Source organism: Dama dama, chromosome 19 (genome assembly GCF_033118175.1).
Source record: "Dama dama isolate Ldn47 chromosome 19, ASM3311817v1, whole genome shotgun sequence".
Taxonomy (NCBI): domain Eukaryota; kingdom Metazoa; phylum Chordata; class Mammalia; order Artiodactyla; family Cervidae; genus Dama; species Dama dama.
In genome coordinates this window covers 60,029,059-60,054,922 of record NC_083699.1, presented here as the reverse complement: position 1 = coordinate 60,054,922, position 25,864 = coordinate 60,029,059, and the positions used below count along the sequence as shown (strand labels likewise).

The 25,864-nt window shown below is 39.8% G+C and overlaps 1 protein-coding gene across 3 annotated transcripts in view; it reads right to left on the bottom strand.

The window, feature by feature from the left end:
* The window catches only part of USF3 (upstream transcription factor family member 3), a 51,376-nt gene extending 29,193 nt beyond the window's left edge, over nt 1-22,183 (bottom strand). For all 3 annotated transcript variants that reach the window (XM_061167196.1, XM_061167194.1, XM_061167195.1), the window contains exon 1: nt 21,911-22,183. The gene's annotated coding sequence lies outside the window, so the exon portion shown is untranslated. The remainder of the gene's footprint in view (nt 1-21,910) is intronic.
* Between the last annotated feature and the right edge of the window lie 3,681 nt (nt 22,184-25,864).

Below are 25,864 nucleotides of genomic sequence, written 5' to 3'. Positions count from 1 at the left end.
GGAGGGGAGTCTCTCTTTTCTTATGATGGCTCACTGTCACTTGCCTTCTGCCTAGCTTTTACACTAATCGTCCTCAATTCTAAAATTATCTTTCCTTCAATCTCCTACTTCCCCATTCTCTCTTGTGAGAGTGACTGAAGACTTACTCAAGGACCTTCCACTAAAGGCACCAGGAAGACAGCTCTCATATCTGCACATTGTATGTGCTCTTTAAACATGTCAACATGGGGAGAATTCCCTGGTTGTCCAGCAGGTAGGACTTTCCTTGTCGTGGGCCTGGGTTCAATCCCTGCTCAAGAAACTAAGATCCCACAAACCCTGCAGCATGCCCCCCCAAAAGGTGGGGGCTTCATCCCAGACAAATGAAAAGTGCTAAAGAGGGCCACAGAATTGGCGCTTTTGAACTATGGTGTTGGAGAAGACTCTTGAGAGTCCTTTGGCCTGCACGGAGAGCCAACCAGTACATCCTAAAGGAAATCAGTTCTGAATATTCATTGGAAGGACTGATGCTGAAGCTGAAACTCCAATACTTTGGCCACCTGAGGCAAAGAACTGACTCATTTGAAAAGACCCTGATGCTGGGAAAGATTAAAGGCAGGAGGAGAAGAGGACAACAGAGGATGAGATGGCTGGAAGACATCACCGACTCAATGGACATGAGTTTAAGTAAATTCCAGGAGTTGGCAATGAACAAGGAGGCCTGGCGTGCTGCAGTCCATGGGGCTGCAAAAAGTCGGACACAACTGAGAGACTGCACTGAACTGAAGGAGGGCCCAGGAATCTGTATTTCCAAAAAGGTCTCTTTGTGATTTTTCTTTTTCTTTTCTTCTTCTTCTTTTTTTTTTTTTTTGTACAAAAGAAACTCTTTTTTAGGGCAGTATTTCCTAAACATTCCTATTAACCCAAAGATAACAGTTTAAAAATATAGATTCTCAGCTCATCCCAGATGCACTAAATCTGTCTCAAAAGAAGGAATTCCAACCTCCAAGGTAGGAGCCTGAAATTTAATGAGTGCCCGCAGGTGGTTCTTATCTGGACAACTTGAAAGCACAGGCTTGTGTGAAATTCAGGGACCTGATCAATACTTTACTGTAGGAGAGATTGTTTGGGATGTGGTATGAGAGTTGACCAGATAATTTTACCTATAAACCAGTAAAGTCAGATTTGCCTCATACCCACATGAGTCAGCATTTGGTGATTAATATCACTGTTCCAGTTGTTCCCCTCCAGTTGTCTTCTTTTCTTAAACTTTTCAGATTCACATTACAATTAAGATACATGAAGTAAAAGTGTTTTTTTTTTTTTTAAACATCTAGGATCTTAAAGCAATGACAATAGAGTCCTATCACATAAGTAGAGACAATCAATATATTGCAGTGGGGTGAAAGCCAGCAGTTTACTGAAAGAGGAATACAACCTCAAATCAAAATCACCCAGTTTACCAAATGTCAGTATAAATATCCATCTCAAAGCACATTTTAGCCAATTCAATTAACCTAATTCAATGCAAAATTATCTCCATGTCCAGTATCTCCTGATATTAAAATTGTATGCCTGACACTGAAAAAGAACATTTACTGGAACAAAGAACTACTTAATATTGTCATGAATCCTTGTCCACTTATTACCCTACTAATAAGGAAACAGTATTTTTAATATTTATATAACCAAATACAAATACACCCTTTAAAATATTTGAAGTATCATGAATTTTTAAAGAAAACTGTCAAAATGTTACAGTAGTAATCTATATTATTTTTCATGGTAAGAAAGTTATTTCTGAAATTAGTCAAACTCAGTGATTCTCAAAGTGTGGCCTTCAGATCCCCTGTATCAAAATCACATCTGTGGCTGATTCATGTCAATGTATGGCAAAAACCACTAAAATAAATAAATAAATAAAATAAAATCCCTTGGAATTTCAAAAACAAAAAAATTAACAAAAAAGATGAAAAGAGAAAAAAATCACATCTTTTTTCTTTTTTTAATGTGGACCATTTGTAAAGTCTTTATTGAATTTGTTATAACACTACTTCTGCTGTTTATATTCTGATTTTTTGACTGTGACACTTGTGGGATCTTAACGCACTGATTAGGAATCAAACCTGCACTCCCTGCACTGGAAGGCAAAGTTCTAACCACTGGGCATCCAGGGAAGTCCCCAAATCATCTTTTTTCCCCATGAGGTAACTTTTTCCCCGTGAAGTAAAGCTTACATATTAGTAAAATGCACAAATTTTAGTATAACAATCAGTGAGTTTTGACAAATGCATATACCTGCGTGACACAACCTCTATCTAGGCACAGAGCATTATTATCATGAGAGAAAGTTCTCTCATGACCCTCCTGTCAATCCCTTCCCCTACTCCCACGAGGCAACCAGTGTTCTCATTTATTTTTTTCACCACAGAGCTTTATAATGTTTTATCTGAAATTCTACTGTGGGGGGTGGGGGGTAGAAAGGGAACCTGGACCAGACTGTAAAGGAATATTTTACGCCTAATGAATGTGTTCAGATTGCATCTTAAGATCAGTGGTTCTACAGAAACTAGCCTAGCCCTGATCTGAAGTAAAATGAAATCCCCTAGTCTACAGTAAAATGGAAAAAAGGACAATGCAGTTAGGATTTTTTTCTTTATTGATATATAACTTACATACAATAAGTCACTAATTTAAGTTCACTCTGCTGCTGCTGCTAAGTCGCTTCAGTCGTGTTCAACTCTATGAGACCCCATAGACGGCAGCCCACCAGGCTCCCCCGTCCCTGGGATTCTCCAGGCAAGAACACTGGAGTGGGTTGCCATTTCCTTCTCCAATGCAGCAAAGTGAAAAGTGAAAGTGAAGTCGCTCAGTCGTGTCTGACTCTTAGTGACTCCATGGACTGCAGCCTACCAGGCTCCTCTGTCCATGGGATTTTCCAGGCAAGAATACTGGAGTGGTGTGCCATTGCCTTCTCCCAAGTTCACTCCAATCACCTATTATTTATTTTCTCTCTTTTTTTTTTTTGACTGTGCTGCGTGGCTGGGCAAGAGTACTGGAATGGGGTGCCATTGCCTTCTCTCAAGTTCACTCTAATCACCTATTATTTCTCTTTTTTTTTTTTTTTTTTGACTGTGCTGCGTGGCTTGCAGGATCTCAGTTCCCCAACCAGGGACTGAATCCAGGCCACAGCAGCAAAAGCCCAGAATTCTAAGCACTAGACCACCAGGAAACCCCTCATGTATTTTTATACAAGGATACAATCATATAACCACCACTTAGATCAATATATAGAACATTTATCTCAAAAGGCTCTTTCAAGGTCACTGCCACTTAATCCCCTGAAGTTTCTTTTAAAAATATATTTACATTCAAGGAAGAATATATATTCCAAAGAAGACATATAGATGACCAACAAGTATATGAAAAGATGCTCAACATCATTAATCATCAGGTTCATGCAAATCAAAACCACAAAGATATCTTACTTCACACCTGTTAGAATGGCTGTTATCAAAAGTTAAAAGAAAAAGTCTGGCAAGGATGTGAAGAAAAGGGAATCCTTGGACACCACTGGTGAAAACATAAATGGGTACAGCCATTATGGAAAATAGAACTACCATATGTTCTGGCAATCACACTTCTCGATGTATATCCAAAGGAAATAAGTCACCATCTCGAAGAAATATCTGTACTCTAATTTACTGCAACATCATTCACAGTAGGAAAGATAAGGAAACAACCTACGTGCCCATTGACAGGTGAATGGGTAAAGAAAATACTGTACTATATGAGTGTATTATTTCCTACATTATATGTGATATATATATGCTCATGCTCGGTTGTGTCTGACTCTCTGCAACACCACAGACTACAGCCCACCAGGCTCCTCTGTCCATGGAATTTTCCAGGCAAGAATACTGGAGTGGGTTGGTTGCTATTACCTATTCCAGGGAATCTTCCCAACCCAGGGTTCTAAATCTTGTCATTTTCCCAACACAGGGATCTAAATCTTGTCATTTGCATCTCCTACTTTGGCAGGTAGGGTCTTTACCACTGTGCCACCTGGAAAGCCCAACACACACACACACACACATATATGGAAAGCCCCCCCCCCCACACACACACAATTATTCAGCCTTAAAAAAAAAGGAAATCCTGATACTTGTAACAACATGCATCAGTCTGAACGCCAACATGCTAAATGAAATAAGCCAGACACAGGCAAACACAGTTGATCTCAGTTATCAGTTCAGTTTAGTTGCTCAGTCGTGTCCAACTCTTTGAGACCCCATGGACTGCAGCACGTCAGGCCTCCCTATCCATCACCAACTCCTGGAGTCCACTCAAACTCATGTCCATCGAGTCAATGATGCCATCCAACCATCTCATCCTCTGTCGTCCCCTTCTCCTCCTGCCTTCCATCTTTCCCAGCATCAGGGTCTTTTCCAATGAGTCAGCTCTTCACATCAGGTGGCCAAAGTATTGGAGTTTCAGCTTTAGCATCAGGATATTCATCCTTCCAATGAATATTCAGGACTGACTTCCTTCAGGATGGATTGGCTGGATCTCCTTCCAGTCCAAGGCAGTCTCAAGAGTCTTCTCCAACACCATTGTTCAAAAGCATTAATTCTTTGGCACTCAGCTTTCTTTATAGTCCAACTCTCATATCCATACATGACCAATGGAAAAACCATAGCCTTGACTAGACAAACCTTTGTTGGCAAAGTGACGTCTCTGCTTTTTAATACGCTGTTTAGGTTGGTCGTAACTTTTCTTCCAAGGAGTAAGCATCTTAATTTCATGGCTGCAGTCACCATCTGCAGTAATTTTGGAGCCCCCCAAAATAAAATCTGCCACTGTTTCCACTGTTTCTCCATCTATTTGCCATGAAGTGATGGGACCAGATGCCATGATCTTTGTTTTCTGAATGCTGAGCTTTAAGCCAACCTTTTCACTCTCCTCTTTCACTTTCATCAAGAGGCTCTTTAGTTCTTCTTTGCTTTCTGCCATAAGGTTGGTGTCATCTGCATATGTGAGATTATTGATATTTCTGAGATTACTGATACTGATCTCACTTATAAGTGGAAACTAAAAAAGTCAAACTCATAATACGAGAGGGTAAAACTCTTGTTACCAGGGGCTAGGGAGTAGGGGTAAATGGTGAAAAGGTACAGACATTCAGTTATAAGATGAAAAGTTCTGAAGACCTAATGTACAGCACAGTGACTGTAGTTAATATAAAGTACTGTATACTTGAAATTTGTTAATAGAGAAAACCTTAACTGTTCTCACCACAAAAAGTAACTATGTGAGGCGACAGATGTGCTAATTAGCTTGATTGTGATAGTTGTTTCATAATGTATACAAATATGAAAGCATTATGTTATACACCTTGGTGGTGGTGGTTTAGTCACTAAGTCGTGTCCAACTCTTGCAAACCCATGGACTGTAACCCGCCAAGCTCCTCTGTCCACGGGATTTAGCAAGCAAGAATACTGAAGTGGATTGCTATTTCCTTCTCCAGGGGATCTTCCCGACCTAGGAATCGAAACCGGGTCTCCTACATTGCAGGCAGATTCTTTACCAACTGAGCTATGAGGGGAGCCCATTTATTTACTTATTTAATTTATTTGGCTGGTGGTTGGAATTTATTTGGCTGGTGTTTGGTATACACCTTAAATACATATGACTTTTATTTGTCAATCATACTTCAATAAAGCTAGAAAAAAATGCATATATTCAGAAGTGTGCAGTTATCTCATATTTTGCTGGTATGAATGTAAAATGGTGTAGTCACTTTGGAATATGGCAGTTCCTCAGTTAACACAGAGTTGCCTATAACCCAGCAATTCCACCTAGATATATACCGAAGAGAACTGAAAACACATGTTCACACAAAAACGTGTACATGTTTGTAGTAGTGATATTCTTAAAAGCTAAAGTGTTGGAACAAGAGAAATGTCCAAATGACAAATAAATAAAACATGATATAACCACACAGTGGAGTATTATTTGACAATAAAAGGGCATGAAGTACTGATACATGCTTCAACATGGGTGATCCTTTATATTATAAACATTATATTAAGTGAAAGAAGTCTGACACAAAAGGTCACATATTGTGACCTTCATATGTTCCATTTATAGGAAATGTCCATAACAGGCAAATCCATAGAGAAAGAAAGTATATTCGTGGTTGCCAGGGGCTAAAGAGGATGAGGAATGACTGCTAATGGTGGAGTGGGAGGGAGAGAAGGGGTCAGATTTTGGGGGATGATAAAATGTTCTAAAAACCACTAAATTACATTTTAAATGGTAAACTTCATGGTATGTCAGTTATATCTCAATCAAGATCTTAATTTTTTTTAAAAAAAGAAACTGTTAACAGAAGTCTCTTTGGGTAATCTGAAATTCTCTACCATTCATCCTTTTCATCAGTTTGGACATCTGTTTTCGTTCAGCAGGTAACATCAAATTTTACTTAGTTACCAGTCACCCCCAGTTTCCCTAATATGGGAAAAATGTGAAACCACCAAAAACAAGTACCAGCATTTAAGAGAAAACTCAGTTTAACTGTTCAGTGGCAAGTTGTGTTTTTTTCCCACCGAGAAGCAAATTAGTGGTAAAAGTTAGTTTAAATTGTGTCTTTAGATATGATGAACAGAAAAACCTAATTCTTACCACAAAAATTTCAAACTGGAATTAAAGTGTCTTACTTGAAAATATTTTATGGCACACTGCATAAACATTATTTGTCCATGAGTTGAGAAAAATCTTTTCAATCTCTGTGTTTACTTCTGTTCTGCTACCATCAAATACATTCCTAAACATTTTACAATTACTTAAAATGTTTTAACGAGTGGGTACATAGATACACAGTTTTAAAATATGTTCCATTTCTTTATATGAGATCTCTAATAAATCCATAGTCCTCTCCAATCAAAACGACAAACACTACTGAATATGATCCATGGAATCACAACACAAGCATAAATCCTGGTTTGGATCACGGCCATAAAATGTTAGGCCATGGGCAAAGTTCTGACGTTTTTCCCTTAAGGTGGACATTTTTCCATGTCGTTTAAAACTGTGATTACAGCATTTATGTTTAATATCTTGGATATATGTACTCTATCATCTTATTCATGCTCTGAGGCATCTTTGCCCTCTGTATTTTGCTAGATGAGCTATTATTTGTATTTATCATGTCTAGCATTTTAGGTTAAGAAATTCCTACATGGTCTACCTGGTTCAACTCATTAAGTCTTTAAATCTGTATTAATAGTACAAAAATAGCACAGAGGTGCTTTTCATGTGCAAAAGAATCCTTCTTCTACGCATGTGTTTGCAGCAGCTGCTTTCCATCTCGGTGGGAACTCGAGGAGCTGTTTATGATTGTGCTGTGTTGTCTCTGCTTTGTGTAACTGTTATCAGAAGTTCTAATTTCCTTTGCCATTAAAGAAATATTACATCCTTTAACAATGTTTGTTGGCTCCTTCCTCCTCAACATCATGCTGTGTGCCATCAGTCATGGAGATTCCATAAATGCCAACCTTGAGATGCTATGACATATATAAGAATATGAAATAATGAAGTCCTGCTTTCACTGTGCAGTTGAGTGAAACAATACTTCAAGAAAAAGAAATAAGCCAAGGGTATAGTAATTTGCTCAGCATAGTTTTTATTTTTTTATTTTTAAGCTACACTTGTAACCTGTTTGTATAAAAAAGTAATTTTTTATTGAGATATAATTGACATATAACATTACTTTAATTTCAGGTATACTACATAATGATTTGATATTTGTCTGTATTACAAGATGTGTACTACAAGTCTAATTAACATTCATCACCACACACAATCAAGTTCCTGTGATGAGAACTTTTTTTTTTTCTTTTTTTTTTTTGATGAGAACTTTTAACATCTACTCTCTTAGCAGTTTCCAAATATTCAATACAGTATTATTTTAAAAATTATTTTTGGAGAGTCTAGAAATATGTAAAGTTAAATGAAAAAGTTACTTAGCTCTACAATTGCACTCTTCAGGAATACCTGCTGTAAACAGTTTGGCATTTTTTAGACCTTTTCCTTGCTCTTGACCATCCAAACTACAAAAACTTCTGGCTCAGAAACTGTATCATAATTAAATTCAGAGAACTTCAGGCTTTCAGGATTTTTTTTTTTAATTCAGTTGCAAAAAATAATTCTTGCTCTTTGTAAAATTTTAAATAGCACAGATGTATGTATATAAAGTACCAATGCCCTTATACTTTTAACAATCTGGTAATATCAATTCCAAATATCTTTCCTATGTGAGTGAGTGAAAGTCACTCAGTCATGTCCGACTCTTTGTGACCCATCTCCAAGGAAATACTGATGCACATATTAGTAACTGTTAAACTAAATGAGAAGGACACATAAAATGCAAGCAGTATAAAATACCTCCCAGTCCCAGTTCAAATCTCCTCTGGTGGGTGATCCTACTCCTTGGATAAAAATTAGAGCAGATGCCATGACTTTCCTGGTCACAACTACATAATAAAAATCATCTAGTCATTTCTAGTTACAAAACAATCCACTGGGAATACATCAATACAGTTCCTTTATTGTAAGTAATGCCTCCCACCACATAATCTCTTGCACTATCCTCACCCCCCCAACTTCTTTCTCTGTCCTTACAGCTCCCATCTCTTTCACTGAGGTGCCCTTGTCCTGTCAGGAAGGCCTGTGGCTCAGTGCCCAGACCAGCTCCCTCCTGACATAATATGGACTCACATCTGGTTCACAGAAACACATAACTCTTTAATGCAACAACTCCTAGAAATTTACCTGCAAGTATATTCATGTATGTGCCAGCAGATATTTATTCAAGGATATTCAAGTAGCAAAAGACAAGGAAAGGCTCATCAAAAGGAGACTGATTAAATATGTCACTGGATCATGTAGAATCACCTGAAATTGCCCATATTTCATACTTTCTGCCTCTAGAAACTGCAGTTTCAGGTGGTTCAACCTAATAGTCTCACCCATACAATGCAGTTATATGTACTGAAAGTCAAATATATAAATTTATGTATTTGTATGTGCTGTATCATATCTCCCCCAGATGCACATGTTGAAGTCCTAATGGCCAATACTTCAGAATGTGACTGTATTTGAAAACAGGACCTTGAAAGAGGTAGTTAAGTTAAAATGGGGTTGTTAGGGTAGACCCTCATCCAAGATGACTGGTGTCCTCACAAGACAAGGAAATTAGAACACAGACCACAGAGACACAGAGATGACCACATGAGGACACAGCGGGAAAGCATCCATCTCCAAGCCAAGAAGAGGCTTCAGAAAAAGGTAAACCTGCTGATATCTTGATCCTGGACTTTGAGCCTCAGGAACTTTAAGAAAATTAATTTTTCTTATTTAAGCCCTTCAGTCTATGTATTTTGTTATGGCAGCCCTAGCAAATTAATTAATGTATATATGTATTTTACAAATAAACTTGTATATATGTATCCTTTGGGATAGAGAGAAGAACATGTAAATGATGTACAGCTAGTAAATGATGCACAGAATTTCTCTGGAAGGACTGCACAGGGGAAATAGGTAGCAGAGTACATGGGATATCTTCATATGCAATTTTAATTTTTGCCACATATATGCATTGTGAATTAATTTTATCTTTCCAACAAATGCATTTAAGACTATAATATCTCCTCAAGGTACAACTTTGCCCATAGCCTGTAAATTTTGATATGTAGTATTTTCAAGTTACTAATTCCTAAATAGTTTATATAGTTTCAGTTAAATTTTTAAATAATTTTTTAAAATGCTATCCAAGTCAGGTGTTAGTCACTCAGTCAGGTCTGACTCTTTGCTATGCTAATGCTAATTCACTTCAGTCGTGTCCAACTCTTTGCAAACCTATGGACTGCAGACCACTAGGCTTCTCCGTCCATGAGGATTCTCCAGGCAAGAATACTGGAGTGGGTTGCCATGCCCTCCTCCAGGGGATCTTAGACAAAAAAAATTACCCTTAACCACTTCCCTTTCTTCAAGGAAGAAAATTTAAAGTCCCCAGTACAACCTATTCATTCTACCCTCTCCCAACTGGTAATCAATTTGACATCAATTTTCTTGATCTTTCTACAGGTGTACATTTACATATATATCTTATCACATGCACAAAAAATTTTTAATAAAAATTTAATCATGTTCTATGTCACTCTGAAATATGCTTTATTTTAGTGTAGAAATACACTATGGACATCTTTTTAATTTAACTTACTCTTTTTAATACCTGCATAGCATTGTGTAGCATGGATGAGCCATCATTTATTTAGCTGTTACCCATTGATTAATACTCTTTATCCTTCTTCCTTTTTTATTTCTGGATTTTGTTTCACTTGGTTTGCTATTAAAAACAATGCTGACCAAAAAAAGGCTACAATCAATATCTTTTAAGTTTTTAAGTCCAAAGCAACAAAAAATATCATTATTGCTTAACCTGCATCTCCTTGAGGACTAGTGAGGCTGAATATCATTTCACATGTTATGAATCATTTATATTTATTTTTCCAGAATTTGCTTGTTTTTATTATCTAGAATTTTCCTTCCTTATAATTTCAACTTTCATACCTTCTTCAAACTGAGTTAAAGTAAAAAGCTTTCCAAGTAGTTATTTTTCTTCTTTTTTGGTTCCCCTTTTGTTAAAAGTGTGTGTGTGTGTGTCTGTTTCCTTGCACTACGATTGGCAATAACTAATTTTTAATTTTCAGAATTTGAGATTTCCTGTGTAGTCCTGTTACATATTTTTGTTACGTGTTAGATGAGTATTTGAGAAAAGTATGCACTTTTAGCTCTTTAGGTATATAAAGTTTTATCAATTATTTTCCAATTAAATGTTTGTTGTATGGAATTAAACTTTGTCTGATAACAAACTATTATGCATTTTCTTCCATTCAACATTTGCCTGGAGTGTGTATGTGTTTATATTATTTTAACTTTTCTGCATTATTTTGTTCATATTTGTCTGAAATAACATAAATCCGAAGATTTGTTTCTATACAATTTAAGAGCCTTTAAAAAAAAGAGAGAATGTATTGCATTGCTACAATATTTTGCTTTTTTTCTCTTCCCTCCTCCACTATCTTTTTACTTTTCCTTGGCTGATTTTTTGTTTTTCTTTATTTTCCTCAATATCATCTTTCCTTTTATATATATTCTATTCATAAATACCCTTAATAATTTTAAGAAACATACTGTATGGACACTTGTTATACATTTTCTCCTCTTCATTTCATGAACTTCCTCAATTTTCATTTAAGTATGCACCCTTCCCCAACCCAGTCATTGCACTTCAGTAGTAGGCCTTGACTTGTCTTGGCAAATATTTTTTTTCTGACTCTAATGGTCTCCAACTGATCCAGTCAAAGCAAAGCTCAGGACTTTTGTTTGATGAAGCAGGTAGTTATACTCTCACTCCTTCCACTGTAAAGAAAAAGGATGTGATTCCAAATACTGCACTTTTATTTCCAATATTCTGGGAGGTGGGTCATAGAGGATCTTGCTGTGAATTATGTCGGAGAGTGTTTTGCCTATGTTCTCCTCTAGGAGTTTTATAGTTTCTGGTCTTACATTTAGATCTTTAATCCATTTTGAGTTTATTTTTGTGTATGGTGTTAGAAAGTGTTCTAGTTTCATTCTTTTACAAGTGGTTGACCAGTTTTCCCAGCACCACTTGTTAAAGAGGTTGTCTTTTTTCCATTGTATATCCTTGCCTCCTTTGTCAAAGATAAGGTGTCCATAGGTCCGTGGATTTATCTCTGGGCTTTCTATTCTGTTCCATTGATCTATATTTCTGTCTTTGTGCCAGTACCATACTGTCTTGATGACTGTGGCTTTGTAGTAGAGTCTGAAGTCAGGCAGGTTGATTCCTCCAGTTCCATTCTTCTTTCTCAAGATTACTTTGGCTATTCGAGGTTTTTTGTATTTCCATACAAATTGTGAAATGCAAAACAGAAAAAGAGGCACAGAAATACAGAACAGACTTTTGAACTCTGTGGGAGAATGTGAGGGTGGGATATTTCAAAAGAACAGCATGTATACTATCTATGGTGAAACAGATCACCAGCCCAGGTGGGATGCATGAGACAAGTGCTCAGACCTGGTGCACTGGGAAGACCTAGAGGAATCGGGTGGAGAGGGAGGTGGGAGGGGGATCGGGATGGGGAATACGTGTAAATCTATGGCTGATTCATATCAATGTATGACCAAAAAAAAAAATAAAAAAAAAAAAAAAAAAAAAAATACTGCACTTGCAGACATCTTCCAAAAGAGGGAAGCCAGTCTGAGGATGAAAGTAATACACAAAAAGCAAAGCTGAGAGAATAAAGCCAAAAGCAGAGGAATCACATATCAATAACTTAAGACATAATAGTACTGAGTTTAAATATATTTTCTTCATATTAAAAAACAGTATCTATAGTCTCTTCTATCAACACAGAAGTTGTAACACACTCTAATTCTTACCCACCAAACGTCCACTATCTCCCCTCTGACAAAGACTTACTGAAACTGTGCAGAATTTTAGCATAAGGTGTTAGTTCTCCTTCTAGATATATCTTTCATGTCTAACAACTTAAAATTTTCTTCTTTGTTCTTTTGTACCATATTTCAGAAGGACTCCCTGAGTCTGATCTTCCAGTTCATTAATTCAGTCAATCTATTACAACCATGCTGCTATTCAACGTGCTATTAAATTTTTTATCACAGAAAATGTTTTCAACTTTCAGAAACTTTATTGTTCTTATGCCCCATTGCTATTTTATGGAAACTGTATTCCCTAAAATCTTTGAGGACATTTTAAAACAACAAATATCATTTATTATGTTCATTTCCCCAAAAATTGATTCCTCTATTTGTTCAGTTTGGTGTTCCTCTTTCACCCTCTTGATTTTCCTTAAATATTTAGTGAGTCTCAGTTAACTGAACTGATTGCTAAAGTTGGTTTCCCCAGCAAAGTGGTTCTCATCTCTGGATGCACTGTAGAAAACACCTTTAAATTAAAAAATGACCTAGGTGATTTTAATGGTCATCCACCTCTTAGAATCACTGCTTTAATATGTGTGAATATCACTCTTCTCTGCATCATGAACATGTATGCTGATAATAAGAGTTCTGCCTGTCAACAGTGTCATGCAGAGATGGAGGGGAGCAGCTAGGTGGGTAACTTGTGAAGAAAGGAGCCCCACATTCACAGTGGCAATTAGAAGTTCTCTGAGATATAACCCTGATTCTCTCTCTGGCCCTCAAGCCCAATGGAGATACACCTAATTTACATAAATAAGTTCTAGCAGGTTAGTCCAGGAGTAAACATTGTTATTAGCTATTCTAATTAGTCCTAATACAGTTCCAAAATCTAAATTAATTACCTTTTGACTGCTATTATCATCTGAATATTTGCATCCCCCCACCCCAATTCATATGTTGACCTCCTAATCCCTAAGGTGATGTCATTAAGAGGTGCGACCTTTAGAAGATGATTAAGTCATGAGGGCAGAGCCCTCATGAATGAGATTGGTGCCCTTATGAAAGAAGGCCCAAAGAACTCGCTTGCCCCTTCCACCTTGTGAGGCTGCAGCAAGAAGAAGGCAGTCTGCAACCCGGAAAAAGGCCCTCGCCAGAATCCAACCATGTTGGCACCCTGATCTGGACTCCCAGCCTCCAGCACTGTGAGAAGTAAGTTTCTGTTGTTTGTAAGTCATCAAGTCTATGGTATGTTGAAGCAACCAACATGGGCTAAGACAACCAACCTCAACTTTTCAGTCTCTTAGCTTCGGAGTTTTCCAGAATTGTGTTGGAAAACTCACTTTTCTAGCTTTTCCCCTTCAAGTCTATACTGGTTTGCAGACTTCTCAATGCTGTATGATTTTATCATCAAACTGCTCCTATGTGCTGTTCATTTTTCATAAAGTCCTCAACATTTCTGATCCTTAGATGACACCTTTCCCAGCTTTTCAACACTAGTAAGGATGTGTTTTTATTCTCCCATTTTCTTACTCTTGGTGTTACTTAACTAGATTTTCTTTTCATTATACAATAAAACATCCTTACATTAGACTATTCAAATCATTCTGAAGAATTTAAGTTGTAAAAGTAGTAGTCATCCCCACCAACTGTCCTCCTCAAATTTCTTGTTAACACTATTCAAGTAGTTACAGTAATGCCACTGTATTTCCCTTTATATTCTCTATCCTTTGAAAGTGAATACTACTAAGTTGAGTCCACACTCAAAGGGAGGGGAATAAATCTCTCTCTCGGAGAAGACGTATCTAAATACATATTTTCCAGAATTCTTCTATGAAGGAGATTTGTCTCCTCTCTCTCAATTATTTATTCAGTCATTTACTTGTATTATTATGAACTCAGGATACTTATTTTATTCTTTGGGTTAAAATTTAATACTATAGTTATTTTGTTGGTCAAATTGTTCAAGCTTTGGCCATTGGGCACTCCAGTGTTCTTTTTACATGCCCTTCCCCTTCCCCCTCTCCTGCTTTGTAGTACTTCCCTATCTTTTGGCACTATAAGATGCTCCAGACTCATCTTGTGACATATATCCTACTGTTCCTCTGGAGAACCCTGACTAATATAGTGGATAATCAAGGAGTAAGCTGATAAAGGAATGAGTACTTTACAGGGGTAAAGTACAGGGACTTTTTAAAGCCCTTCCAAGTCTTCCGAGACACAGCCACTGTAATCAGTAACACAGATGCTCTCAAGGCCCCGATACTCTTCACCTCACTTTAATGAATGAATGGTAGAGGGTAAAGAGACTACCTTTTGATATCAGACCAAGGATCATATCTCAAAGTAGACATTTACTAGTTATTTGGTTTTAAAAATACGTATTCAAGGGACTTCCTTGGTCCAGTGGTTAAGACTTCGTCCTTCCACTGCAGGGGCACAGGTTGGATCCCTGGTGGGGTAACTAAGATCCCACGTGCCTCGTGGTGCAGCCAAAAAAAAAAAAGAGAGAGAGAAAAATTTAAGACTTCCCTGGTAGCCCAGTGGGTAAGATTCCATGCTCCCAATGTAGGGGGCCCAGGTTCGATCCCTGGTCAGGGAACTGGATCCCACAAGCCACAACTAAGAGTTTGTATGCCGCAACTAAATATACCACATGCCACAACTATGATCCAGCGAAGCCAAATAAATAAATATTTAAATATGTAAAAATTAGTATTCATTGAAGTCTTAGCACACTCAAATTTAAAACTGGCAGATTATCATGAATCCCTCAAAGAACTATTAAGAGTTTACATGATAATATGTGGAATGGATCAAGCGAAGTATCTGGTACATAGCAAGAGCTCAAGACACCTTAATTGTCTTTCTTCCATTTTCCCCCTAATTCACTGGGAAGATAAAGGTCATCTGGTTCAAGTTCCTTAACTAGATCCTACATTTATCCTAACAGACCTCGATCTATACATCTGTCCGTTCAGCTTACCAGAGCATCTATACTTCTTTCCTCTTTAGTACTATATTCCCTCCTTAACCATTTCTCTCTTGCTTCTTCACATTAAACAAGCATTTACTGCTTTTTCTATTTATCATTCTGTTTCTCTCCTCCTATTTCTATGAAACTACTCAGCTTTCTTTCACTGGCCAATCTCTCCTCAACTCCATGGTGGTTTGCCTTCTGACTGCTCCTGCTAATCAAAACTACTTTCTTAGAGGTAAGGGACTATTTTTCAACAAGCCAGAGGCCTTCTCCTCTCTGCAGGATATGAGGTTGCTGATCTCTCCCTTTGCTTGAAATTCTCTCTCCCTCGCTGTCTTCCTCTCTCCAATTATGCATCATCTTTCTCTAACATGAATCCTGTCTTTTTCTCATTTTGACTTCCAAGGATGAATGTTTTTTACTATTTGCTTTTTCCCTACAAAGTTTCAATTTCTTTCTGTATAAAAGCTGCTATGTTTGTACAATACAGCTAACATTCAAAGCTGATCTTATTCCAAATCTTTGGTTAGGCAAAGCACTCTTCGGAACAATTTATTTTGAAGCAATAAACCAGAGTCTGTTTGCAACATGTCAAAATGGCATTGCCTCTTAAGAGAACTACTTCCAATCTCCATTTTATCAACACCACCAAAATTTTAACCTGGTTTTAAACCACAAAATGACCTTCAGATCTTCTCACTGAATCCTATCAATTTGTTTCACAATGTTCATCTCCTAATGTTTGTTACCACCACCTTAGAGTAGTCTCCGTTTTACACAGGTCTGGGACTTAATAGTCTTTTGCTCCCAGTCTTTTCCCTATCCTTCAGTGGTTTTATACTCCAGTGTCTCTTTCCATTGCTATTTTTCCAGTGTTATCTTTCCATTGCACTGTAACCCATCATGTGCCTCTCCTGCTCCAGAGTCTACAGTACCATTTCCCCACATCTACTCAAATCCAAACTCTTGGGTCCTGCCTTTCCTGACCCTACTTCATACTACCGTCTTTTCTGGCAAGGCTTGCTTATCCACATCTCCTAGTACAACACACAGAGGAGCAGGGTTATACAGCTGATCACATCATCAACTCATCCCTCCTCCCCACTTCACATAGGGTCCTCCCTATGCTCCTTACCAGTTAGTTTAGTTTTTGCTAAGTTTATACTATTTTCCCATCGGCATAACCTCTCCATTTTACTCTGCTTATCAAAATCCGATTAACTCTTTAAAGCCCAGTGAAATATGTCTTCTTCTATAAAACCTTAATATTTCCAGCTAACACTTAACCTTCTCCCTTTATTCTGGACTCTATCAGTCCACTTCTTAGCAATCTTGTTACAAAAATATATCTTATTTTTCATATATTAATCTCTCCTAATTTACTAGTGCTTTTACATTAAAATACATTCATTCTTTCCCATTTAAAAGTTTTTAAAATTATTTTTTTATCTTTCTGACCTTGCCACAGATTCTAGGTATTCCTATTCTTTTCTCCCTCCTCACCATCAGGCTCCTTGAACAAGCAGTTTATACTCAAGAGTCCTTTCTTCCTCTCTTGTTAATCACTCTTCAACTCCCTGTTATCTGGCTTTTGTTCCAAAAACTGTTTATGTCAAGCTCACACATCAAGACCTCCACATGGCCAAATTCTATGAACTCTGTAAGAAATGTCTTGTTTGGGACCTTCTGGCAGTACTACCTCACTTGTCCTTTGGAGAGCTTCTCTGTCTCACTCCTGAGATCTGATATGACTATAAAATGTGGGTTCACCCCTGGGATGGGCATCGGGCTGACCAACAAGACTGCACAAGGAGGAAAACTGGCTGAGGTTGAGCTAGCCCCATAGACCCATGTGATCCCAGAAGCTGCTTTCTCTGGTCTTCCCAAGGCTTCATTATTTGACTTTCCTTCCACTTCTGTGCGCCTACCCAGTATCTATCCATAAATCCCCCTTTTCTGCTTAAGTTAGCCAAAGGCAATTTCTGTTGCTCACAACCAAACAGAAATTTATCCTGCAAATGAAGTAGAGGTAGAAGTGGTACCTCTCATGGTTACACTACAAATTTCTTCTCCCTGTTCCCTTCACTATGGATGTCTGCTGTTCAAGAAATTATAGTAGCTAAGGGGAGAATGTTTTTGCCAAGGGACCCAATAATGGCTTCATTAATTTGGAGGGAAGACTGTCTGAGGCTCTCATGCAGCCAGCTAACAGACAAAAGGGAAGTCACAAGGAGCAGGGAACTGAGTGAACCCGGGGGTACCTCTTTTTACTAACACTAGCAGCGAAGTTACCACACTACTGCCACATCACACAGACAAGGTCTGTGAGGGCTCAGATCTGTCAGGAATAAAAGTTTGCAAACCACACGTGTCTGACCCCGAAGTCCATGCTCTTTAACATACCACTTTTCCACCACAACAATCTACTTGCAGCTTCTTAATCAAGAAAAGCCCTCTCTCATTTCCATGCCTTTGTACCTGTCATTCCACAAAGTCTTAAGAGGAAATACACTCTATATTCTTATTGGGTATCCCCAGTAGATTATAAACTTCTAAATGGTAGAAACCAAAGCTTCCACATTTGTATCCTCAATAATTAGTACTCAGTATGGGGACGATAAATGTCTGTTGAAAGAATATCTGGTCTTTCTCTTAATTTTCCATGGTATTCATCACTGCAACATCAATTTTGAGTACTTATTTTAAATTAGGTAATGAATATTGTATTCAGTCCCTTATTTGATATGATGTTCCCCAATCCTCCCAATAAGTCTAAAAACTTCTTAAGAGCTGAGTCCACATCATTTACTACTTTTGTATTCTCTTTAATAGCTAAGAGTATTGGGCACATGGTAAACACTCAATACTTCATGAACTGAATTAAAAACACAGTATTAGCACATTAATAGGAACAACTTATCATCTCCTACTGATCTAATTAAAAGATCTGGCCTTCTGAACTAGTGCAATTGTACCCATATGGAAAACTTAATGAGAAAAAGAAAAATTATCTAATTGGACAGTTAACAGCTTTTCTCTTAGCGTTACACAAATATTTTATGGATAACAAGAGTCAACTTCCAGAGTTGAGAGTAAAAGACTCAAGGTATATATCTCCATGCATATTGGAAGGAAGATTACATGTTTAAGGGATCTATCATAACCACAATTACTTAAATTCCACTAATCCTTAACAAATCCATAATAGTAGTATAGGACATAAAGAATATTTAATGGTGAAATCAATTAATGCCAAATCAACCTATGCTATCTTCACATAATATATAACACAACAGTCATTTACTCATTTAACAAACATTTTTTGAATGCCTACTAATAATTAGTGCTACATTAGGTCCCAAAAGTACAAAGATGAGAGAACACAGTTGCTATGTTGGTGGGGTTCTATTTCCACCATGTTGCAATGGTATGCAAGAATAGAGTGTGAATTATACCTCCTGGAGCCCTCAATGTGGATGCTCCAGGGGTAGCAGGCTCATAGAGAAGGTGGATAAACACATACTCAGGGGCAATGTGATTAGTGTTAACAGAGAAATAAGTACAAGTTGTTACTGGGACCACAGAAGAGAAAATAATCAACTTACTGAAGAAGTAAGGAAAAGACATGGAAGAAACTGACATACATGAATTCTGATGTGAGTTAAGGTGTAAGGAAACTACCAACACAGAAACATCCAGAATGGAATCAAACCTGAAACTATAGCTGCAAGCAGTGTTGGGGAGGTTTCAAAGCAAATCAATCTGACTCAAAGCAAACTGTTGTAGAAGAGCAAACAATAAAACACTCCTTGCCATCAAGTTTAAGAATAATGAAACACAAGCACAAAAGAAGTTAAAACTACCAGATGATATAAGCATAAAGGGAATCTCTTAATATGTGGGTGAAAAGTTCAAAGGGAGCCAGTCACTAAAGAGTTAGAGCTGTCCAGGAAAACCTTCACTGAAGTAGAGTTAGAACTACGGTCATTGGGAGAGGGAGCACAGGGGGGCATCCATATGCTGAGAAAGACCAACATCACTAATAGAAGCCAGGATCTGAACTGCTGATGTGTGGGACCAGGAGGACGCTCATGTTGGGAAGCAGTGGGGAGAAAGCTGGACACGTGAGTGCAGGCCTGATTTAGAAGAGCCTAGAACACAAGTTTATTAGATTGGACATTTTTTAGACACATAGTAGTTCTCAACCCTTATTGCTAAATGGAAACACCTGACGAGCTTTAAAGAATACACCTATGGCTGAGGTTTACCCCATATCAAAAGTAAGAGAATCTCTGACACAAGAAGCCTGGGTATTAAAATGTAAAAGCACATAAAATGATTCTACTATGCAGTCCAGACTGAGAACCACTGGGTCAGAGGGTAGAAAGGAAAGGCATGACAGATATGGTTAAGACCCAAGTATGGAAGCTTCCCTGGTGGTCCAGGGTCTGTTAAGAATCCACCTGCCAATGCAGGGAACATAGGTTTGATCTCTGGTCCAGGAAGACCCCACATGCCTCGGAGGAACTAAGCCAATGCACCACAGCTATGGAAGTTCATGCACCCTAGAGCCCATGCTCTGCAACAAGAGAAGACACCGCAGTGAGAAGCCCAGGCACCTCAGCAAAGAGTAGCCCCCCACTAGCCACAACCAGAGAAGGCTGTGAGCAATGACAACCCACCACAGCTAAAAAATAAAATAAATAAATAAATCTTAAAAAAAAAAAAAAAGACTCAAGTTTGATTCAGTCCCTATTTATAAGCTACAGTTTCACGCTGACTGCCTGTTGAAGCTTATCTCCTGAGTTAAACATTCTGTTTCCTTAGAGCTTCTTTTCCCTGTTGACAATGCTAAACTCTGAAAATAGGAAAATAGCCCATCAACGTCTCTTACCTGACTATTTCACTGACTGCACAATCTGAAACTTTAGAATTTTATTTCCACGATGTCCCACAGACAACTAACTTAGAAAATAATTATTCCAGGGACTTCCCTGGTGGTCCAGTGGTTGACTCCACACATCCAATGCAAGGGGCATGGGTCTGACCCCAGGTTGGGGTTGAGGAACTAGGATTCCACATACCAGCAGAGCATTAAAAAAAATAAGAATCTTAAGTAATTATTTCAATCCTACACTGCTCTTAAATCGCTACAATGGGGTGCTTTTATACTAAGGAATGTTCTAGGCTGCAGGCTTGTCTAGATTTTATGAAACTTTTAAATATATAGAGAATGTAATACCTGTGTATTAAAAAACTCATACTGCTTAGATTAGAGCAAAATATGAGAGTAAGTTCTTCTTTACACCGTTCCTGAGACCAGGTACTTTTCTTGGTTTCAGAAGTGCAATGATTACAAGGTATTTTGCTTATTTTGTAACAAATACTTTTTAAGTACTTCACAAAAAAGCAGAAACAATAAATGTATCCCATATAGCTACTGTGTACTATATTAAATATGTGTGCTGTGTAGGAGGAAAAAGTCATCAAGGTGATGAGGATGTGTGCCAGCCTGCTGATTCTTCAAAAAGGATTGCTTTTTTTTTTTTTTTTAAGAAAAAGCAAAGGTACAAATATGCTTCAGAATCCATGTTACTCACAGAAATGTTTATTCAAGAAATCTGTACTTTGTTAATAAGTAAGCAACTGTCTTTTTTTATGCAAACTTAACTACAATTGTCTAGTGTTGTGTGGTGTTAGGTCAATGTATCTACTACTAGCAGTAAAAATTGCATGAGAACGTAAGTTTAAAGTCTATAGCTGGGATCATACATATAGGTTTACGTTTAGGTTTATAGTTAATAAATCCGAAGGATCATACTCCAGTGTAACAGGGAGGCGGGGGGTGGGGGGAAGGGGGCCGTGAGTTTGGGAGAACCGCTCCAATTCAGAACGGAAAGAAAAGCTTCTAAAAAGAAGACCTGCAAACCTAACTCTACTACATAGAAGTGAGAGTTAAAAAGCAAATCACGTGAGTCTGACCACTGGGTCTGAAGGAAATTCGGAAGGTAAGGAAAGAAGAGGGAATGAAGGAGACAGAAAAAGGTGAAGGAGGCGGGCAAAGGACATCCGGTGTGAACCTGGATGCCCAGTTCTTTAAGCACCCGGGGCAGCGTGGAGCCCTTCTCGCCCCGCGCGCATCTGGGGGCCGGGGCGCAGCGCGAGCCCCCCACGGGCCTGGCACCAGAGGGCGCGGGGCGCCGAGAGGTCGAGCAGAAGAGGGGTGCGCGCGCCTTCCGTGCTCGCGGCCCCCAGGTTCCGCAAGCAGGGATCCCCAGGAAGAAGACACACTCTGCGCAGCCCTAGCCTCCGGGAGCTGGGAAGGGGTGGGTGGAGCAGAGCCCGGAGCCGCCCCCCGGAGCCGCCCCCGCAGCCCCGGCCCCCGCCCCGCGCCCCGGCTGTCAGCGGCCCCCTCCCTCAGTCACTCACCCGCTGGCTGCGTGGTCTCGGCCGCGGTGGCGGCGGCAGCGGCGACCCCAGCCTGGGTCATGATCCCAAGCGGGTTCCGCAGGGGTGTCCGACCGCCCAGGCCAATCTCTCCGTCCGCGGCCGCCTCCTGCTTCTCTGGGGCTGGGGGAGCGCGGGCCCAGGCCCTCCTCTCCCCCCGCCCCCGCCGCCTCTTCTAGCGGCCACCGCCGCCACTGCGAGCCCGAGCCCTCAAGGCCGGAGACCCGGCGGCAGCGCGGCCTCAACTTTCCCAGCCCCCCTCCCCCCGCCCCTCCCCGGCCCTCCCCGGCCCTCCCCGCCCCTCCCGCGGCAGCCGCTCGGCTAGTGAACAGCCTACCCTGGGTGCACCGCGGTCCCGCCCCTACCACTGAGCTCACCAATCCTAACCCGGAGAGGCTCAGTAGTAGCCAGTCGGAGCCCGAGACGCCGTTGCGCTATCTAGGGGGCGGGAGAAGGTGCCGGGAAAACCAAAGAGTGAACGGGCCTCGGGCGGCCCAATGAGGAGGGCCGGGGGTGGGTGCGGAGGTGTGCAAGTTGAGTTGAAGGAACAGGAAATATTCTTAAAGGTAGAGTGATGGGCAGGACCGAAAGCCAGTAGATGAATGGGAAAGAGGTGGGCCTGGTTCCTTAAAAGGGCCGCCTTGAGACCCTAGCAAAAGAGGTGTTTGAAGAAACTTCTTTTGTATCCTGTTCTCTGTTCTGCTTTACACGTCTTTTGTAAGAGTTTGAAAGTGGAAAAACTGGAAAGGAAGAGGACACGGAAGGCTTTCAAGAACGATTAGAGAGATCCTCTTATCCTAGAGGGCAGGAAGGCGATATGAGGCTCTGTAGTAGAAGGTGAGGAAGAATAAAAAGGAATGCAGACATCTCCGGCTGCCATTTCACTGGAAGACCATTGCCGACCTGACGCTGCTCGAATTTGTTGGCTGCGATCATCTATCATTTTTCATTTGCCCCAAAGGCGGATTCCTGCGAACTGGAGATGACTATGTTAAGAAAGGTCCTGGGGGGCTCCTAATTAGAGAAAGCGAGTATGTGCCACTCGGGGGATGGATTTGGAACTTCAGGCTTGGGTTCCTAGATACCTAGATCTGGAAGGTACAGAGCCGCGGGTGATAGCATGGAGACCAGGGTCCGCTAATTCCAAGAAGGGTGTGGGGCCCTGGAACTGTGGTCACATCTCCCTTTTCCTGGTTTCACTTCCTATTTCATAACCCCTCCTCTTCTGAAACAGGTGTCCTCCACCTAGTGGTGGTGAAAGATTTCCAAGCGCTTCCACCGCCAGGTTTGGGAATGTCCCAGATCTTAGACGTCCGGGGACTAGACCAGGTAACTTCCAGAAGGTGCACACGGGGCAAGGTATGGTGGGAATTACTTGAGCCTGTGTACACAGGAAGCTGATCTTGTGTTGGGGAAAGGTGTAAAGTTAAATAGTAACCGCACCTTATGTTTGTACAGCAGTTTAAAAGCTATGATGAAACGAAAAAAATAATAAAAATAAAAGCTATGATGAAACGAATACAAGGCTTTTTGTCTTATTTCTAAACTATGGCACTGTGAACAGTCTGGTAATTTTCTTTAACTTTTGCATCTCAGCATATGAATTTCTAGTTAGTCTCTGAATACATTCAGCACACCCAAATCAAAGCTGCAGATAAGAACTACCCTAGGATTCAGAGGCTAATAGTAATGCTAATAGAGCACCTCCATGAAATTGTATAGCATTAGTTAGTATGTCCAGCTGTAGGAAATAATTTCCATTGTAAACAGAATATAATGTATTCTGTTTAAAAAATTATTCTGGTTAATAAATATAATATCTAGGGTATGTGTGATTTTCTAAGCAAGTACAATGCGTCGAGTCTAAAGTAAAATAACAAATAGTTTTGATTGTTCAGAAAACAGACAGTAAGAGTTTCTTTGGATCACCATTGGAATACACATGAAAACCTTTCTGGGACAATGTAGAAGTGTTAAATAAGAGAAATTTCTATTTGATAAAATGTGGTGAGGGGGATAAATTGGGAATTTGAGATTAACAGGTACAAACTGCTACATATAAAATAAACAATAAGGACCTACTGTATACAACAGGGAGCTATATTCAGTATCTTGTAATAACCTATAGTGGAAAAGAACCGGAATCACTTTGCTATACATCTGAAACATTGTAAATTAGCTATGCTTCAAAAAAAATTAAAAGTAACACAACAAAATGTTCTAAATGTTTGCTTTTTAATTTAATCCTCATTCCTGACTGAATCCCAAATCCCAATCATAGATCTTTTCATTGACTTTGCCAATTCAACATTGGTTTAGTGCTCTACATATGAGAGGATGACATCAAATAATGGCACCAGTCCTATTTCAGGCTAGCTGCCATGTGCTTACATTGCCGTTTTTTATTTATTTATTTATTTTTTAAGTCGCTCAGTCGTGTCCCACTCTTTGGGACCCCATGGACTATACAGTCCATGGAATTGTCTAGGCCAGATTACTGGAGTGGATAGCCCTTCCCTTCTCCAGGGGATCTTCCCATCCCAGGTCTCCCGCTGGGTCAAACCCAGGTCTCCCGCATTTCAGGCGGATTCTTTACTAGCTGAGCCACAAGGGAAGCCCCCTATACTGATAATAAAATGCGGTGGTCAAGTGAAACTGATCCCTTTGCCTCCAGGACAAGTCCATTTTTTACAGGGCTCAAGTAAATTTGATTTTCACCCACATACTTAAGATCCTTCAGTAGCTCTAAAACTCTTCTTAAAGCCCCTTGCTCGCATTCCCAGTTTCATTTCCTGACATCCCTTTTTTTTTTTTCCTGTTCCTGGGGATGAATGACTAGAGAGGGGCGCCGACATCCGCAGGGAGGGGGGCGTCTCTGAGTTCTGCTTTACTGAACCCTTCCCTGCTCCCCGAGCAGGGGACTGCGCAAACTGTGCCTACTTATGGGGGACCGTTGAGTGCAGAGCCTGGTGGGGCACGAGAACGGGGTGGGAGTAGGGGGCTTCTCTCCAACCTCTGGGCGCCCTATATCCCAGGCTGCCCAACCCTTGGGGACCTCCCGCTGCGCCGCCCCCCCTCCCCCAGATGCGCGGCGGGAGAGGCTCCAAGCTGGCATTTTCTTTTAAGAAGCTTTCAGAAATGAATGGCAACGGTATATGCGAACCGTCCATTGTTTTCCAAAATGGTCCTAGTATTTCTCATTGTCAACAGAAATATAGGCGGATTCCAGGTACTCCTCCTCCTCGCCAACCCTTGATATAGTCAGTCTCTTTCATTGTAGCCCACATACTGAGTGTGTCTCTCACGATTTTAATTTGCACTTCTCTTATTACTACTGGTGTTGAGCACATGTTCTATGTTTATTGGACACATGCACATCATCTTTGGTAAAATGTTCAATTATTTAGCCCATTTTAAAAGCAGGATGCGGGTGGCTCAGACAGTAAAGAATCCACCAACAATTTAGGAGACACTGGAGACGCAGGTTTGATTCCTGGGTGGGGAGGATCTGGAGAAGGGAATGGCAACCCACTCCAGTATTCTTGCCTGAAGAATTCCATCCACTGGGTCGCAAAGAATCGGACACGACTGAGCCTCTAACACTAACACTGTCTTATTATTGAGTTGTAAAATGTTTTTTACGTTCTGGATAAACGTTCTTTCTCAGATAAATGTTGTGCAGATATTTTCACCTAGTCTGTATCTTGAAAGCAACAAACAAAATTGCTTTCTTGAGGTATGATTGATCTTCAATAAACTGAACGTTTAAAATATACAGCGTGACAGATTTTGACATTTGCAAGCAGCTGTGAAACCATCTCCACAATCAAAACTGAACATATATGTCCTGCCCTGTTTCCTTCATCTCCTTTTATTCACTTGCCCTCATCCTGTTCTCCAGGCAACCACTGACCTACTGTCACTATACATTCTTTT